Source organism: Schistocerca gregaria, chromosome 2, assembly GCF_023897955.1.
Source record: "Schistocerca gregaria isolate iqSchGreg1 chromosome 2, iqSchGreg1.2, whole genome shotgun sequence".
Classification (NCBI taxonomy): domain Eukaryota; kingdom Metazoa; phylum Arthropoda; class Insecta; order Orthoptera; family Acrididae; genus Schistocerca; species Schistocerca gregaria.
The window spans coordinates 807878212-807896444 of record NC_064921.1 but is presented as its reverse complement, the minus strand read 5'-3'; the positions used below and the strand labels follow the sequence as shown (position 1 = coordinate 807896444).

General features: G+C 43.3%; 1 protein-coding gene across 1 annotated transcript in view; it reads left to right on the top strand.

Annotated features, from left to right (window-relative positions):
• Window positions 1–18233, top strand: part of LOC126335095 (uncharacterized) — a 499726-nt gene that overhangs the window by 178328 nt on the left and 303165 nt on the right. The window lies entirely within an intron of this gene.

Here is an 18233-nt window from a genome sequence, read left to right as displayed (position 1 = left end):
ACACACGCACCCATGCCCGATGGAGAACTCGAACCTCCGCCGGGACCAGCCTTATAGTCCATGACTGCTTCGCCCTAGACCGCTCGGCTAATCCCGCGCGGCGAGATGAGTTCACACAACTTCATTGCACTGTTCTTCCTCATCCACCCCACGGCCCGGATCTCGCACCTTCCGACTTCCATGTATTTGCCCAATGTAGGATATACTCCGCGGGACGCATTACGTGGATGGTGGGGAGGTTACTGACGCAGCAAGTCGTTGGCTTCTACGTGGGATGATACCATGCGGGCATAGACGCCCGCCGAACAAGGTGGCGTAAGGCCGTCGCATTCAACGGAGATTTTGTTAAAAATACGGTTTTGTTCCCAGACAAGTGGGGAATAATATGATGTATTGGAATCCTGAATAAAACCAATCTGCTTTCAGAAAAAAAATGTGTTGCATTACTTATGGAAAGCCCGTTGTAGAATTGCGTCCCAGTTTTCACTCGGGCCGACATAGGGAATCTTTCATCATTACAGTTTTGTTCCTCCTCTATTAACTAGAAAGGGCCGTACGTTTTACTCTGTAAACGTATCTACTTGCAACTGTTACGATACACAACGGATATTCTTCAACACTTGACACGTGCCACTGTGCGAGCTGCCGCTCCTGCAAATCCAACAGCGATAATGGAACGTATAAAAATAACCAAAAGTTGTTTAATCTCCGAGAGACCCTTTACAGGTTTCGGGGAAAACTATTCCTCTTTCCGTTAAGCATGTCATCCAGTAATAACAATTTGTGTTTGCTGGCCTGCAGTCATTCTAGTGTTTTTACTAAAAGTCTTGCTTTGGAGTAGCAACACTGAAACACAATTGCACAATTGTATCTACTCAGCAAACAAGAGGAGAATGTGGCTCGGATATCTCTTAAGACGTTTTTCCTTAAAAAAAAAAAAGAGAGACAAGAAAAGGGTTTCTACAGATAGGTATCCTAGAAGGAAACAGCAAAGCCACGGTGGGTCGTGACGGGACGGTAAAGCAGAACGTAAACATGTTGTGTGCTTTGCTGCGCCAAGGTCACCAGACAAGAGCGAGAGCTGCTCTGAGTAGAAAAAAAAAAGTGTCTTGAGAACAATGTGTGGCAAGCAAACAGGGGTTAGTAGCAGAAGGTAGTCAAATTCTTTTTATTCCTGGGTGTGGGGTCAGACCAAGTTTACCTATTACTTTAATGTTCTAAAGTATAGCACACGTGTAACCGTCAGGCAGGCAAGTTAAGAAATACGCTGAAGACTTAAAAACGTCATCGAAAGAGAAACGGCGAGAACTGCTGTATATTACGGTGAGCAGTTACAGTAAATGGAGGTCTAGACCTCACCGCAAACGACAATTGCACTCTCTGTACATAAAACGAGGACTTCTAGCAGCCATTAGAAGCATGGTTTAAAGACAAGTTTGTGCCACACTGCTATCGTGCCTGACGTATGAACGTATATCCTGAATAAATAACTATAGTATAAAGCGACAGCGAGATTGCCTGCCCGCAGTTAATACAGGAGACATCGGTGACTATTGGATGTGAAGCAACTAGGAACTGACAGGCGTATATACAGTGTGATTCGGTGATGATGCTAAAAACTATCAGGGATGGCGCAGAAGAGTAAATGCTTCAGTTTGAGGTAAGGACCCTGCTCCGGAAATGGCGGAGTGGAAAGTTACATGCGAAAATCGTTCTGATATCCCTAACAGTGGAAAACGTGTACCGATCATATTGTTGCTAAGATCGTAAGATGGGCAACTTTCAGTGATGGTTTATGGACCAGAACAAGAAAAAAAGTCTGGTAAACATGGATACCTGAGGAGCTATTAGCACTTTTTCATATTATCTGTGAAACATATATCTTCTACCGAACAAATCCCATAGGTCTTATGGCATGCATTTCCGAGCTCACATTTAATAGACTTTATTTCTTGTTTCGGTCCATACTACCACCTCTGAAAGTTGTCTACCTTACAATCATACATGGTAAGTTACATCCATGGCCGAGGCAGGATTCGAACCCGCGACCGTAGCGGTCGCGCGGTTCCAGACTGAAGCGAAAGAGCCGCTCGGCCACACCTTACGGCTTTTATGAAATCCAAATTGAGATTCACTTAATATCTTGTTTTGAGATAAGTTCATTAAGTAGTGAGATTTGTCGGGAATTATTATCATCTCTCTTACTACCCGTATTATAAAGGGGCCTGACAATACCATATCAAAGTCTGTCTGGAAATATACTCTGTGGCCCTGACGTGGTGGATATACAATTAAATACAGTGCATCTTTCTAAAGAGCGGGATTACTTTACTTTACTTGATGTATTGTCCATTATTTGTGACTTTTTCGTTTTGAGAGAATTGATTACATTCTTAAAATCTTTGACAGAGCAGGGATTATTTGTGATGTACCTGTACGTATGAGGCGTTGCTTCTTGCATATTATATTTACGTATCACTTGAACTGTCCATGCCAATCATCCGAGCTACTTTAAGGCGGTAGTTATTAAATACTTCATCTGCCTGCATGCTGTCATTTACCATTCTACTGTGTTCTTTAATAGTAAAGTCCCCATATTCCTTACCTGATTTGCTTCTTTCTTTTATTGCCCACATATATCTAATTTTATTACCTGAATGATTGGCTTCAAACATTAAACATTTTGATTTTTAATCATTTTTAAAAGACAGCAAACTTTTTGTGATATGTAATCAGTCCTACTTCTTTGTTTGTCCTAAACATTTAAAAAAATTCCTTTTCCTTGAACATGACTGTTGCACAAGTTACTTTACGTTTTTAAATATTTTAGCAACGACAAACCTTTTATAATATGCTGTTTTTATCCACTTGATATCTTTTGCGTGAAGTCAACGTGAAATGAACGTGTTTTACAGCAAAAGATTTTAAGACCTGAAGATGACAGCATAGTCTGTTGATATTGGATGTTGATTAAGCAAGTCGCTCTTCCGTTCTCTCAAAATGAGAAAATTGAAGCATAAAATACCGTCGACATATTGCTAGGTCAATGACTATCACTACTGATTGTCGAGCCATATGGCGGGTGACAGGTTGGTAGAGTCCACGAAGGATAACGTTGCCAGTAGATGCGCAATCGGCAGGTCATGTGTGGGTAGAGCGGTAGTGGCGGCTGTTTCAGGCAGTCACTGTAGGGAAAATGCCAAGCGCTGCAGGAGAAACGGCGCTCTAAAGTCAAGCCGACTATCACTTTCTTTGGGTTTTTTTTAATGTGAAGTGGAGCCCCTCCATGCCTACACTTAGGTTTTGTAGTATCTAAAAGGAATTCCGCAAAAATGCAATAAAAGAAGTGACTTATTATGACCTGGCTTGTTAACGATTTATAACTTTAAGGGAATCGTCATGAGCAGCAAATTTTGAGTAAGACTTACACATTTCTCTGGTTGTCATGTTAGAATCCGCTTCCTTTCCCAAAAACATAGCGGATTTTACAGTGTCACCTCACTAAAATATTGTGCAGATGCAATTGCGAGAGAATTCTGAAACGGTTAAGTTTATTAAGTGAAAAGCTGAGGAAAAGTAAGGTCTGTACTTATGAAAAAGCATATCGTCGATACAGAAATAATCCTGTAATGTCTTCACTTACTTTGTTCTAATGCCCCTAGGATTTCTCGTACGCCAGGCATCGATGGCCCTTAAAAATTACATTCTTTCACCGAAAAGTCTGTAGTTAGTGGAATAAGAGGTAGATAATGAAGTTTTGCATAATAAGAATATGGAAAAATACTCTCCTTTTTGACTACTATAGTTTGCCAAAATGTAATTTTGATATCTCAAACTGTTTATGAAATATGAGGAATGTTCTGGATATTTCACTCTGGCTTTATCGCTGGCGCGAGTGACCGCAAATAAGTGTACTACACTATTGGCCATTAAAATTGCTACACCAAGAAGAAATGCAGATGATAAACGGGTATTCATTGGACAAATATATTATACTAGAACTGACATGTGATTGCATTTTCACGCAATTTGGGTGCATACATCTGGAGCAATCAGTACCCACAACAACCACCTCTGGCCGTAATAACGGCCTTGATACGCCTGGGCATTGAGCCAAACAGAGCTTGGATGGCGTGTACAGGTACAGCTGCCCATGCAGCTTCAACACGATACCACGGTTCATCAAGAGTAGTGATTGGCGTATTGTGACGAGCCAGTTGCTCGACCACCATTGACCAGACATTTTCAATTGGTGAAAGATCTGGAGAATGTGCTGGCCAGGGCAGCAGTCGAACATTTTCTGTATCCAGAAAGGCCCGTACAGGACCTGCAACACGCGGTCGTGCATTATCCTGCTGAAATACAGGATTTCGCAGGGATCGAATGAAGGGTAGAGCCATGGGTCGTAACACATCTGAAATGTAACGTCCACTCTGCAAAGTGCCGTCAATGCGAACAAGAAGTGACCGAGACGTGAAACCAATGGCACCCCATGCCATCACGCTGGGCGATACGCCAATATGGTGATGACAAATACACGCTTCCAATGTGCGTTCACCGCGATGTCGCCAGACACGGACGCGACCATCATGATGGTGTAAACAGAACCTGGGTTCATCCGAAAAAATGACGTTTTGGCATTCGTGCACCCAGGTTCGTCGTTGAGTACACCATCGCAGGCGCTCCTGTCTGTGATGCATCGTCAAGGGTAACCGCAGCCATGGTCTACGAGCTGATAGTCCATGCTGCTGCAAATGTCGTCGAACTGTTCGCGCAGATGGTTGTTGTCTTGCAAACGTCGCCATGTATTACTCAGGGATCGAGACGTGGCTGCACGATACATTACAGCCATGAGGATAACATGCCTGTGATCTCGACTGCTAGTGATACGAGGCCGTTGGGATCCAGCACGGTGTTCCGTATTACCCTCCTGAACCCACGAATTCCATATTCTGCTTACAGTCATTGGATCTCGACCAACGCGAGCAGCAATGTCGCGATATGATAAACCGCAGTCGCGATAAGCTACAATCCGACTTTTATCAAAGTCGAAAACGGGATGGTACGCATTTCCCCTCCTTACACGAGGCATCACAACAACTTTTCACCAGGCAACGCCGGTCAATTGCTGTTTGTGTATGAGGAATAGCATTATATACAGTCTTAAGTAACCTGCAAGAGTTATGCAAGCCTGTCGTGGGAAAATGTTCATAGTGAAACTACCCACTTGCTGATGACGTGTGTCTTGGAGTGATTGCTATCGTAACAGAGCAGCGAGAAAGTTTGCTGGAGTAAAATCTGTTTCTAAAGAATGTTTTCAGAATTATTGTCTTTTAGTTTTCGTTTTTAAACATTACTTTAATATTTGTATGTCAGAATGACGCAAATGGGTCTTTCTATATGGATTGGTGCAGGCCAGTTTTAGCGCATGATCATGAGCGAGGATTCTGATTGGCAGTCAGTATGATCAGCCAATCAGAACTCGGATGGTTCCCGCTCGTTACCTGATAGTTAGACTGGGAGTGAGGCTACAAGAGAGGAGTCGCTCGCCAGCTTCGGACGCGCAAGGACATGTTAAATGTGATGTTTCTCTTTATGTGTAAAATAAAGGATTATTGAGTTCCTCGCATTTGATATGTGTTGTGACTTACGCTGAAGTAGTTACAGACAGTTTTGTGAAGTTCGGAACTTCTAGAACTGTTTGAATGTGTGTGTGAAATCTTATGGGACTTAACTTCTAAGGTCATCGGTTTAGGACTGTTTAATTGGACAAATATTCGCATGTGAAATTTGGCCTTCATAATATCCGCATGGCATGTTTCAGTATTCAACCACTGAGCATTATTTCTTTTTTGAAATCCACCAGAAAGACCGAATGTAATAACTCACGTTAGTGGAGGAATCAATGACCGTGGTAACGTTGTTTAGCTCGGGTCGAATTTGGACAGATTTCTGGCTGTTGGGCATGCGAAATTAGTGTATGAAACGTGAACTTGATGAAAATAACCAATAGTTTAAATGTGGACTAAATAGTACCGTTTTTTTGGCTATAAAAACAAATAAACATTTCTGTGTGGAAATTTCAGACATTATTTTCCAGAAGCCAATCTATTATCTTACCGCCCGATAATTTTTTTAATAACAGTTTTTCTACAGAACTTTTTTTCATTATTAGAGTTGCGCGGCCGCAGTAATTGTAGATATTAAATGGTGTTTTTTTCTATGCTGTTTTTACATCATTTTGTATCTACGTTGTCGAGTGAAGGGACATCGAGCAGATGCCGTTCTGAGGTAGGTGAATTTCTAATTTGCATTCGGCATAGCAGCACGGAATTTCAAAACCCCGCCACGCCGCAGCATTTCTCCCAACTTAGGACGTTTGGGGCATTATGAGCAGAGCCCTCCAACCACCTGGGAATTCTGACGATCTTAGGTGCCAGTTGGATGGTATTAGGCATGACATTCCTCAGCAGGAGAGCCAACAAGTCTGTCAATCAATGCCAATTAACTGCTTGCATAAGGGCCAGAGGTAGTAAACGCTTTATTGACTTGCTCAATTCGTGAAGCTCTTTCTCTTGAATAAATCATAGAATTTTCTGAAACTGTAATCACTTGTTAGTGTATATATGTACATCACACCTATCGATTTACGTCCCATTCAGATAATTTCTTTGTGGGGCGTCACTTGTTCTCAAAGCGTAGATGATAGAGCACGAGACTGCTCACTGTCTGGCTCGGGTCCGGTTCTTAATACTGTTCAGCGTCCAATTTTTGTACCTCTCTCGTGAAAGAAGGACGCGTTGAGCGACGGCTTCTCTGGCGGGCCGCTTGAATTTGCGCGCGCAACGGCCTTTGTTCCTGAATAACTCGGAAACGGCGCAACGTATCAAATTATTTTCTGAACACGTATTTCTCAACACGATCTACACTGCAACACTGCAACACCCTTACAAGCTTTTCAGACTGTTTCTGACCCCCTTGTATATTTGTGTGGCTATAAGTAGAGGGTATGCTACAGAAGAATGCTGAAGATTAAATGGGTAGATCACATAACTAATGAGGAGGTATTGAATAGAATTGGGGAAAAGAGAAATTTGTGGCACAACTTGACCAGAAGAAGGGATCGGTTGGTAGGACATGTTCTGAGGCATCAAGGGATCACCAATTTAGTATTGGAGGGCAGCGTGGAGGGTAAAAATCGTAGAGGGAGACCAGGAGATGAATACACTAAGCAGGTTCAGAAGTATGTATGTTGCAGTAGGTACTTGGAGATGAAGGAGTTTGCAAAGGATAGAGTAGCTTGGAGAGATGCGTCAAGTCAGTCTCTTGACTGAAGACCACAACAACACAATAGGTATAGAGTGTGGTACAAGATTCACTTCTTGTTCCACTGTTTCTCTTGAAATGTTATACTGATTAACCACTAAACGTGAGAAATGACTCTAATTATTATTTATTTATTTGTTGCAGATAACGTGAATGAATCTCTGAATGACGTAGACTGTAACGTCGTCGATACAGTAAATGTAGAGACAGGTAACACCGTCTAGGGGATATAGTGTAGCTTCGTCTGCGATAACACACAATAAATGGTGACAATAAACTTTGAAAAAAAATCCATATTTTACTAACAGAAGGTAGTAAATAATCACTGAAGTCGAGCTCTTTTTATTGTTCCTGAGTAAGCATGCTGAAGAGCTTTCTTGGAAGTATTGTTTCTGCTGATACTGACTGACATGTGAAAATTCTTGACTGCAGTCAGCGGATTCAATTGGATGGAGTTTATAGTTTATCCTGGTATGGCAGTCCCATTCTCTAACTCGGAATAGTGTTCAGAACGATAGTAAGTCAAAAACTATTATTCTGTGCACACTGTGTTCTCGTGCCTTCTACATGGCCCTATTTTGTCTCTATTATGTTGAATGAAATCATTGCCTTTGCTGCCTTCTGATAGTGTCACATGCTAAAGTAATGTTTCTACCTCATCTTTTATAAAGTTATAATTTAATTTTCGTGAACTGTGCACCCCAACCCCATTCAGTGCCAAAGCTTTCCCAGAATACCTGGTTAGTGTTGTCTAAATTTCACTATGCCAGTAATAAATGTTTGCGGTATGGTTTAAGAATTTCCTGGCGTATAGCTCTCCTGTGAAATGTCAGGAGAGCTGCTGGGTGTCTGGTAACGACACCTTACCTGTCAGATGTTGGAAATTTTTGTGCGAAGCTCCTCCCATCAGCTCTCCATTAGATCTCCCCCACCCCCAGGCTAGTGTTTGGGAAAAAACGTAACTGCTCGTAATCTATGTGATCAGGATTAGAACCTTACGAAGTAGTAATAATAGTGATTACGTTTTAAAAATAATTTAGTTTCGCGACTGAATCACAAACGAACACGTTAGTTTTTATCTTTTAGAAAATTTCATTTCCTCAGGAAGTAATAACCCCCCTAGGTTGGGAACCACCGTTCTAGAGCTTGTAGAGGGGACTTAGATGGTAAAGTTTTCATAAGGAAGCCATCTCTGGAAATGTCTTGATCGGATGTAAAACAAGTTTGAGCATTGGATCATTTTCAAATTTCTCGCCTTACAGTACGCACACAGCGGAGACAACGAGCTGTGACGTGTGTGCTCTCCAGGAGCTGCTCCATGTGGCGATCCTGCTGTTCATGCCACCGGGTGTACTTGCTACGCACGCTTTCACAAAATCGGTCCACAAACCCTGATGCGCGTCGGCCAACCCTCCTAGTCGCGGGCGTACCAGTCTCTCGCAGCCATTGTTGCAGTCGGCTGGAAATGGTGTGTGATGCGCTGAGGCGACTCGGAAAACGTTCTCGATATTCCCAATGTGCCGCTTTAGCATCAAACACTGTACCGCTAAGTGGGTAATTTAAAAGTGATCCGATCTTCAAGTAGTTTTGTATCACAATGTTTATTTTGCCAAAACGTTACCTACTAAGTGCCCCCTACAAACCGTAGAGCTATAAAAGGAACTGTGAAATAACTCCCCCCACTCCCCGTATGCTTCTCATGTGGTTCTCGCGATGCCTACGCAAGATATACGGCAGTGGCAGCAGAACTGTCGAAAGGTCTTCCGCTCCAAATTTACGAAACATGGTTTCACAAGAACTACGTTGACTTTCTTCCAAGAATTTCCATTTGAGTGTCCCAAGCCTTTCCTTTACAGGTTCGTATTGCCTATACCGACTAGTAACAATTCTCACAGCGGGTCTGTGTATTCGTTACATAGCTGGTACCGCACCTTTGCCCTAAGGATCCTACCGAGCGAGGTGGCGCAGTCGTTAGCACACTGGACTCGCATTCGGGAGGACGACGGTTCAATCCCTGGTCCAGCCATCCTGATTTAGGTTTTCCGTGATTTCCCTAAATTGCTCCAGGCAAATGTCGGGATGGTTCCTTTGATACGCACGGCCGACTTCCTTCTCCCTCCTTCCCTAATCCGACGAGACCGATGACCTGACAGTTTCGTCTCTTCCCCCAAACAACCCAACCCCCAGGATCCCAAACGCTACAGCAATCTGCTGCTGTGTAGTGTTGGAGTTACTTTACACATCGTCTGCTCTACCCTAGAACCCTTCCAACACAACCAAGTATTGCAACAGTTTTCGTAATACTGGCTTGGGTATTACTTGGAAACTGATGTACTCAAGATAAGCACGGCTGATCTCGTAATCTGGTACTATACAGTTCTTTCTCTTTGTTGTAGACATTACTTTGCATTTATCCATATTTAAGAGAGCTGTCGTTCATTACGGCAATTGGGAATTTCGCGTGAGTGTCTTTCCATTTTCTTATGGTCGGGAAACTACAACACTTCCTTGCAGACAACAGAATCGTCGGCTTTCACTCTTAGAATGCTGCTGATCGTTCCTGGTAAATGTTCTATGTGTGGTGAGGACATTCGAGGTCCTATAAGGGTTGCTTGTGACACACACGACCTTACTTCTGTTGAACATTTGCGTGATTCGCCTTAGAATCGCAGTCCCATCTATAAAACAGCTCCAAACCTATGGTGTTAAAGATGTAAGCGAGAAGAATTTTAGAAAATGTCTGTTGGGACTCTTCAGGTGTTCTCATCATCAAACAGTAGATGAGTATGAGCTGGGTAATTTGCGTTCAGTTTAAAAAAAATCTACTTTTTCACATATTCAATGTCTGTGACGTCACATCTCCTGAACTATGTGCCATACTGTAATACAATGTTGCGGATACATTCAGCGGCATATGTGGACTCTGTCTGCAAAAATGCTTTGCTAATAGAGTGGGTGGTGAAGAAGTAATGAAGTAACGTCTGACACTGGAGTTTTAAGTTTTACTGCACGAACAGCAAAAATTTAGTAAGCGATAAACTTTTCTCCTTTCATTATTTTGCGGAGGGTATCAGGGAGAGAAACGTCCGAAATCGTTTGAAATATCCGCACGGAGTGGCTGCGCGGTTTAAACGCCATGTCACGGATTGCGCCTCCCCCGGCCATGAGTGTGGGTGTTGTCCTTAGCATAACTTAGTTTTAAGTAGTGCAGAAGTCTAGGGAACGATGACCTCAGCAGTTTAGTCCCTTAGGAATTCACACACATTTGAAATTATATGTAAGGTTTACTGGAAGTCACTGAGTGTCCTCGTTCTCTGACACTGGATGTAGAATATGTTCTGCGTGATCTGGCCGGCGTGAGTTACGCTGCGTGAAGACACGTACACAGTATCCAGCTGTAATACTGTCTTTACTGTGTCATACTTTTAGCGTACGCTTTTACGTATATATGAGGAGATTATGACAGTGTTTTAAATTTTTAAATTTCGTTAGTACCTGTATAAAATACTTGAAACCGAATTTTTACTGTCGCTCGAAGCTGTAAGGTAGGCAGCCTGGAAATGGGACCAGGTTAGTCGTTTAGTAATATACAGGGTGCCACAAAGGTCCGTTAATGTTAGAAAACTTAATACTTCTCGGAATAGCGTAGGTAGAGAGGTAAAAATTGACAAACATATGCTTGAATCGACATGGAGTTTTACTGAAAGCAAAAACATCTACACAGAATGTCCAACAGATGTCGTTTCATCTGATACAATTGATTCGTAGCGACGACGATGTTCCTTATAACAGGCGCTCAACACGTCGACCGTCATACATCCACGATACCTGCAGTCGAAGGACAACGTTGTCAACACCACTGCACAGCATGTCAGTATGTTTGGTGAGAAACTGCCGTTATATGTTGTCTTTTACCATGTCTAATGAGGTCGAATGATCGCAGTATACTTGCGACTACAGGTAAGTCCACAACCAATAATCACACGGACTGCGGTCTGGGGACCTAGGACGACTAGGATACGACGGAAGTGGCGGCTCAGCACGCAATCCTCACTAAACGATGTGCGCAAGACATCAAAACAATGGTTCAAGTGGCTCTGAGCACTATGGGTCATTAGTCCCCTAGACTTAGAACTACTTAAACCTAACTAACCTAAGGACATCACACACATCCATGCCTGAGGCAGGATTCGAACCTGCGTCCGTAGCGGTCACGCGGTTCCAGACTGAAGCGCCTAGAACCGCACGGCCACACCGGCCGGCCGCAAGACATCTTCATCTCGTGCAGCAATAAGGTGTGCATAAGAGTCGTACATTCCAGCAGGTGTTTATCAGCCACTCTAGGGATGATCTCACTCCCTCTCTCACTACCGCTCATTTTATACACGATTCTCATTCAGAGTCACCAACATATTGCTGCTGTCCAGCGTCATCTTTTCGTGGATTCTGGCATTCGTTTTTGGTTTCAATAAAACCCCAGATCATTTCAGGCATGTTTGTCAATTTTCACCTCTATACCTACATTATTCCGTGAATTAGTGCATTTTAAAATTTAACGGACCCTTGGGTCACGCTGTTGATTCACCGAGCCGATCACACATCTGCGACGGGTGCTCTGCTCGAATGTGCCGGTACGTTGGTTATTAGTTTACGCTTTATTCGTTATTACCCAAAAGAGATGGTTCTTGGTGATGATGTTTGGTTTGTGGGTCGCTCACCTGCACGGTTATCAGCGCCCGCACAATTCCCAATCTTTACTCAGTCCAATCTCGCCACTACCACGAATGATCATGAAATGATGAGGAGAACACAAACACCCAGTCCCCGGGCTGAGAAAGTCCCCAACCCTGCTGGAAATCGAATCCGGGAGCCCGTGAACCAGAAGCAGCAACGCTAACCACTAGACCACGCGCTGCGGACGATGGTTCTTGGGCTCGGAGGACAGCCCGTGAAACAGCTCGCGCCTCTCTCAGTTAACGCTCGCGAGGCCGGCCAGCGAGGTGAAGAGAGCACAACGCGACTGCAGCGCCTTGACCGACCGTTCGTGGCGCGGCCCTGCGCCGCGCCTCGAGCACTCTGCGAGGACACCTACTGTACGTGCTGCTGCTGCTCAGCTGGAGTGGCCTGGCCTGGCCTGGACAGGACTGGGACAAGGCCCCGCGACAGATACGAGCGCGGCCCCTGCGGCTGGGCGGCCCTGTGACTCACCGCCCTCCTGGGACATCCTCGCCGCAACGCGGAAAAGCTAGACGTGCCGCTGGAACTCCGTCTGGACCAGGGGAGGGTCCACAGGCAACACGCCAAACAGAGAGCTTGCTCCTCTCTCAACTGTAGTTTCTCGTAGGCCGCTGCAGCAATGGAAACGTCGATATGTAGCATGGTTTTGGAACATATATTGTGTTCGAACATTATGAATTACCTCGAAGAAAACGGTCTGTTGACACACAGTCCGTAAGGGTTTAGAAAACATCGTTCCTATGAAACACAACTAGCTCTTTATTCACATGAAGTGTTGAGTGCTATTGTCAAGGGATTTCAGATCGATTCCGTATTTCTGGATTTCTGGAAGGCTTTCGACACAGTACCACACACATGGATTGTAGTGAAATTGCGTGGTTATAGAATATCGTCTCAGTTATGTGACTGGATTTGTGATTTCCTGTCAGAGAGGTCACAGTTCGTAGTGATTGACGGAAAGTCGTCGTGTAAAATAGAAGTGATTTCTGGCGTTCCTCAAGGTAGTGTTATAGGCCCTTTGCTGCTCCTTATCTATATAAAACATTTGGGAGACAATCTGAGCAGCCGTCTTAGGTTGTTTGCAGATGACGCTGTCGTTTATCGACTAATAAAGCCATCAGAAGATCAAAACAAACTGCAAAACGATTTAGAAAAAATATCTGAATGGTGCGAAAAGTGGAAATTGGCCCTGAATAACGAAAAGTGTGAGGTCATCCACATGAGTGCTAAAAGGAACTCAATAAATTTCGGTTACACGATAAATCAGTCTAATCTAAAAGACGTAAATTCAACTAAATACCTAGATATTACAATTACGAACAACTTAAATTGGAAGGAACACATAGGAAATGTTGTGGGGAAGGCTAACCGAGGACTGCGTTTTATTGGCAGGATACTTAGAAAATGTAACAGACCTTCTAAGGAGACTGCCTACACTACGCTTGTCCGTCCTCTTTTAGAATACTGCTGCGCGGTGTGGGATCATTACCAGATAGGACTGACGAAGTATATCGAAAAAGTTCAAAGAAAGGCAGCACGTTTTCTATTATCGCGAAATATGGGAGCGAGTGTCACAGAAATGATACAGGATTTGGGCTGGAAATCGTTAAAAGAAAGGCGTTTTTCCTTGCTACGGAATCTTCTCATGAAATTCCAATCACCAACTGTCTCATCCGAATGCGAAAATATTTTGTTGACACCGATCTACATCACCAGGATCAAATAAGGAAATAAGAGCTCGTACTGAAAGATATGGGTGTTCATTCTTTCCGCGTCCTATACGACATTGGAATAATAGAGAATTGTGAAGGTGGTTCGATGAACCATCTGCCAGGCACTTAAATGTGATTTGCGGAGTATCCACGTAGATGTAGATGTAGATGAAAGTACCTAGTAATGGGAAAAAATTGCAGGTCACTCCAGTTTTCAAGAAGGGCGTCGTCGGATAAATACACATAATTATATCTCTGGCTTTGACGAGTAGTCAGTTCGGGAAAGACAACAATTAGAATTTGTGTGAGGTCCACACAAGTACGAGGGGTGTTCACTAAGTGATGCAATACTTTTTTATGAAAGCAGGCTGTTTTTATTCAGGATTACAATACACCATGTTGTGCCCCACTGATTTGGTTACAGAACCCAAGTTTTCAACATAATCTACAGTCTTACGCCGTCTTACTAGGAGGGATTTCATGTCCGCTTGGTATCACACTATTGGTAGACTTCGGAGCCAACGTTTTGGTACATCAGTAACCTCTTCATCATCGACGCATTGCTTCTCTCGGAGTGGATCCATCATTGGACCACATACATGAAAGATGGAAGGTGCGAGGTTCTGGCTCTAGGATGGATGGCGAAGAACAGTCCAATGATGTATTGTGAGTATTAAAAACCAATCAAAAGCCAAACTCGCATTTTATGCGATCTTCACTTTTGAATGGATTTTAGCGATTAAAACAGATCGCCCTTCACTACCCTGAAAATGAGAAAATTCAACGAACTTTGTGAGCTCCTCTCGGGTGCGCGGACTTGTGTGTGGCCTTGCGCAATCAAGGAGAAGTTCGTTTGCTTTTTTGTGGACACCAGTGCGCTGAAGTCGTTTCTTCAATTTCTTGCCGGCAGCACAATGTACTTCACAGTTGATCGTTACAATACGAGTGAGCACATCAAACAGAATAAGTCCTTCAGAGTCCCAGAAAACAGTCGCCATGGCTTTGCCGGCGTTTTCCTCGAAGGCGATGTGGTTGTGGCGCCACTCCATGGATTGTCGTTTTGTTTCCTCTTCGAAGTAATGAACCCACGTTTCTTCACCTGTGACGATGTTCGACAAGAAAAGAAAAAAGGGTACGATCAGCCTCGTAATGCGCAAGCAGTTTTGCGCAGATGGTTCTTCGTTGCTCTTTACGGTCTCGTGTTATGAGGTGAGGAACCCCAGGCGCACATCTTTGAGTACCCTAATTGGTGGACGAGCGTGTCAGCACTACCAACAGAGACCTCCAGTCGAGTAGCGAGGCGTTCCATAGTGATTTGTCACCTAGACTGAGTGTCCGGACGCTCCCAGATCGCAGGAGTCACAGCTGTGTGCGGCCAGCCTTCACCTGGAAGATCGGAGAGGTTTGTGCGACCTTGTTGCGATGATGACAGATGCCTCGCACAACTACTCACCGTGCTTTCGTTCACTTTCAGGCGTCCGTAGGCATTCTCCAAGCGTCTATGAATATCGGAGATGTTCTGGTTTTCCGTCAAAAGAAACTCAATGACAGCTCTCTGCTTGGAACACACTTCCGTTACAGATGCTGCTGTGATGGCTACAATTAGTGCCGCCACCTTTCGGAACTTTGTGGTACTCCAGGGCTTCATAGGGAATATTCCTCGATATCTCACAACAAACTGCACATCTTTTCAACTGAAATTGGCCGAGGAAAAAAATAACTTTCATTGCTGATTGTTTACGCATTTGAAATTATTAACTACGAAGTCGAACGTACTGTATTTATTCGTTGATATAAATTTCGTCAGTCGTCTGACAGGTTTGATGCGTCCCGCTACAAGTTCCTCACCTCTAACAACTTCTTAATCTCGCAATCAGACTAACACCCACACAAAATGTCTTTAGTTATTTGTTGGATACATTCCAGTATCAGTCTTCCCTTACAGTCTCTACCCTCTACAGTTCCTCAAGCACCATGGTAAACATTCTTTGATCTCTTAAGACGTATCCTTTCTTCGTGTCGACGTTTTCCACATGTTTCCCACCTTGCGAATTCTGCGGTGAACCCCATTTCTTATCTTACCAGCCCACCTAATTTTCAATATACTTCCATAGCACTACATCTGCAACTCTTCCATTCTCCTCTATTCGGTTTTCGCACAGACTATGATTTACTGTCATACAATACCGTGCTCCAAGCGCACATCCTCATAAACTTCTTCCACTAATTAATGATGTTACATATAGTCTTCTGTCTGCTCTCACTTCCTGTGTGCTTCTACATTCTGGTTTTTTCGCCCACCATTCGTTATTTTGCTTAAAAGGCTGCAGAACTCCTACACTTCATTTGCTTCGTGGTCCTCAATCCTGACGTTAAGTCATTTCTGCTACTCTTCATTCCTGTTGTCTTTCTTCAGTTTACTGACGATCTATAGTTAATTTGTAGTCATTAGACTGTTCGTTCCATTCAGTGGATGGTGCAGATCTTCCTCGGTTTCACTGAGGATAGAAATGTCATCAAAGAATCTTAACACTTATACCAGGTGTCTCGAAATGAATATCGGTGTTTTAAGGCTTTTTAGCATTTATTACGTTCAGTTTATAGTTATAAATAAGAAATCAACGAAAGAACAACTTAACAGTTTTCCTTACTACTGTCCAATGTGAGAACCATTCTTCCCAAACGTTGATCAGTGTTTAAGGCTTTGTAGCATTTATTACGTTCAGTTTATAGTTATAAATAAGAAATCAACGAAAGAACAACTTACACAGTTTTTATTACTACTGTCCAATGTGAGAACCATTCTTCCCAAACGTTGATCAGTGTTTCTGGAGTAATTGTTGCAACAACTGCTTCAACCCTGTTTCTTTGATCGGGAAGATCAGCTGGTAGCGGAGGCGCATACCATGATCTTTGACAAACTCTCCTAGTTAAAAATCGTATGATGTCAGATCATGTGCGAACATGGACGCCAGTTGAAAGAATTTCTGGCAGCCAGCCCCTTGCGGCCAATCCACCGATCGGCCACGTCGTCGCTGAAACAATCGCGTACTAAGTTATGCCAGTGAGGCGGCGCACCACCTCGCTGCCAAGTAAACTTCTGTGCTTCCGCTTCTTCTAAATGAGGAAAGAGCCACAGTTCCAGCGGATCAAGAAAAGAAACACCGAAAAAGGAAGGTCCATAATGTTTCTGCCGGGACAAGGTAAAAAAACAACATTGGATTTAGGGGAGTATCGTTGTTACTGTACCATCTCGTGGGGATTTTTTGACATACAGATGCACACATTATGTGTGTGCACATTTTCACTTAGGTCACACGTCGATTCATCATTGAAGACGACACGATGCAGAAAAGCGTCGTCATCGTGGCCAACATTCCATTTGCACAGCTGGCACGTGAACAGTAGTCTGCAGGCTTTAGAGATTGTAGCAACTGCGACGATAACAATGTAGCTGCAAGCATCTCCTTAAAAATCTAGTCGCAGACATCACTGGAATTGATAATTCACCACTAGCCTTCCGAAATGATTTCTTGGGTTACTCGTGAAAGACTCTCACTCTTTCAACAAGTTCTTCAGTCACTGTTCGTCGACTCATACTCTTCCCTTTACAAGGACAGAAGTGTCTTCAAACTGATGATCTATCGCCTGGGGTGCTATAAAGGAACTTAATACGGAATGCACATTGCACTGTAACAACAGCTTCATTCCTTGAAAGCGGAAAACACAGAAAGGTTTCTGTTCAGTACTTGCCATCTTTGCTACTAGAGCTTGCCAACGGAAGACACGGGAAACAATGCATATGCATGTGTACAGGTATACAAACATCGCTGTTTAAGTTTTTATGTATTATTTATCATTGTAAATTGAATGCAATAAATGACACAGAGCCTTAAAACCGCGATACCGTATTTTCTCTCCCTGAATTTTGACTACACTTCTTTTATTTCCGTCAACACTTATTCGCTGTATAGATTGAACAGTAGGGGCTTTTCTAAACTGTGCGCTCCGTTCTCGTTTTTCCATTCACAGCTTTAAAAGTATTTAATAGTCTGACCACGGAAGCGAAACGTTTGGCAGGTAACAGTACAGTTTTAAAATACCTGTTAAAGTTGTTTGTCTTTCACTGATTCTGTGGCATAGATGAAACCTTGAAAAGAAATAAATAGTTAATTGGAAACACGTAAAAGGCGAAATTGTGACTATATAATATTATTTTATTTTTGATAGAAATGTGAGCAAGTCTCGCTTTATTTCACGATGTTTATCGTGATTATTAGCAATGGATTACACAATTCCATTGGCAATTCGTATGAGAAGTGCCGTTCCTGCCCAGTAGCTGTCACACCAGTGGCTCACTCCGTAGACTTTAGGAAGGCTGTCCACTACTTGTTGCCTCTGCTCTGAGTTGAGGATACATACAGCTCTTCAGGCCCTTTCAGTGTGGATCCAGGTGAT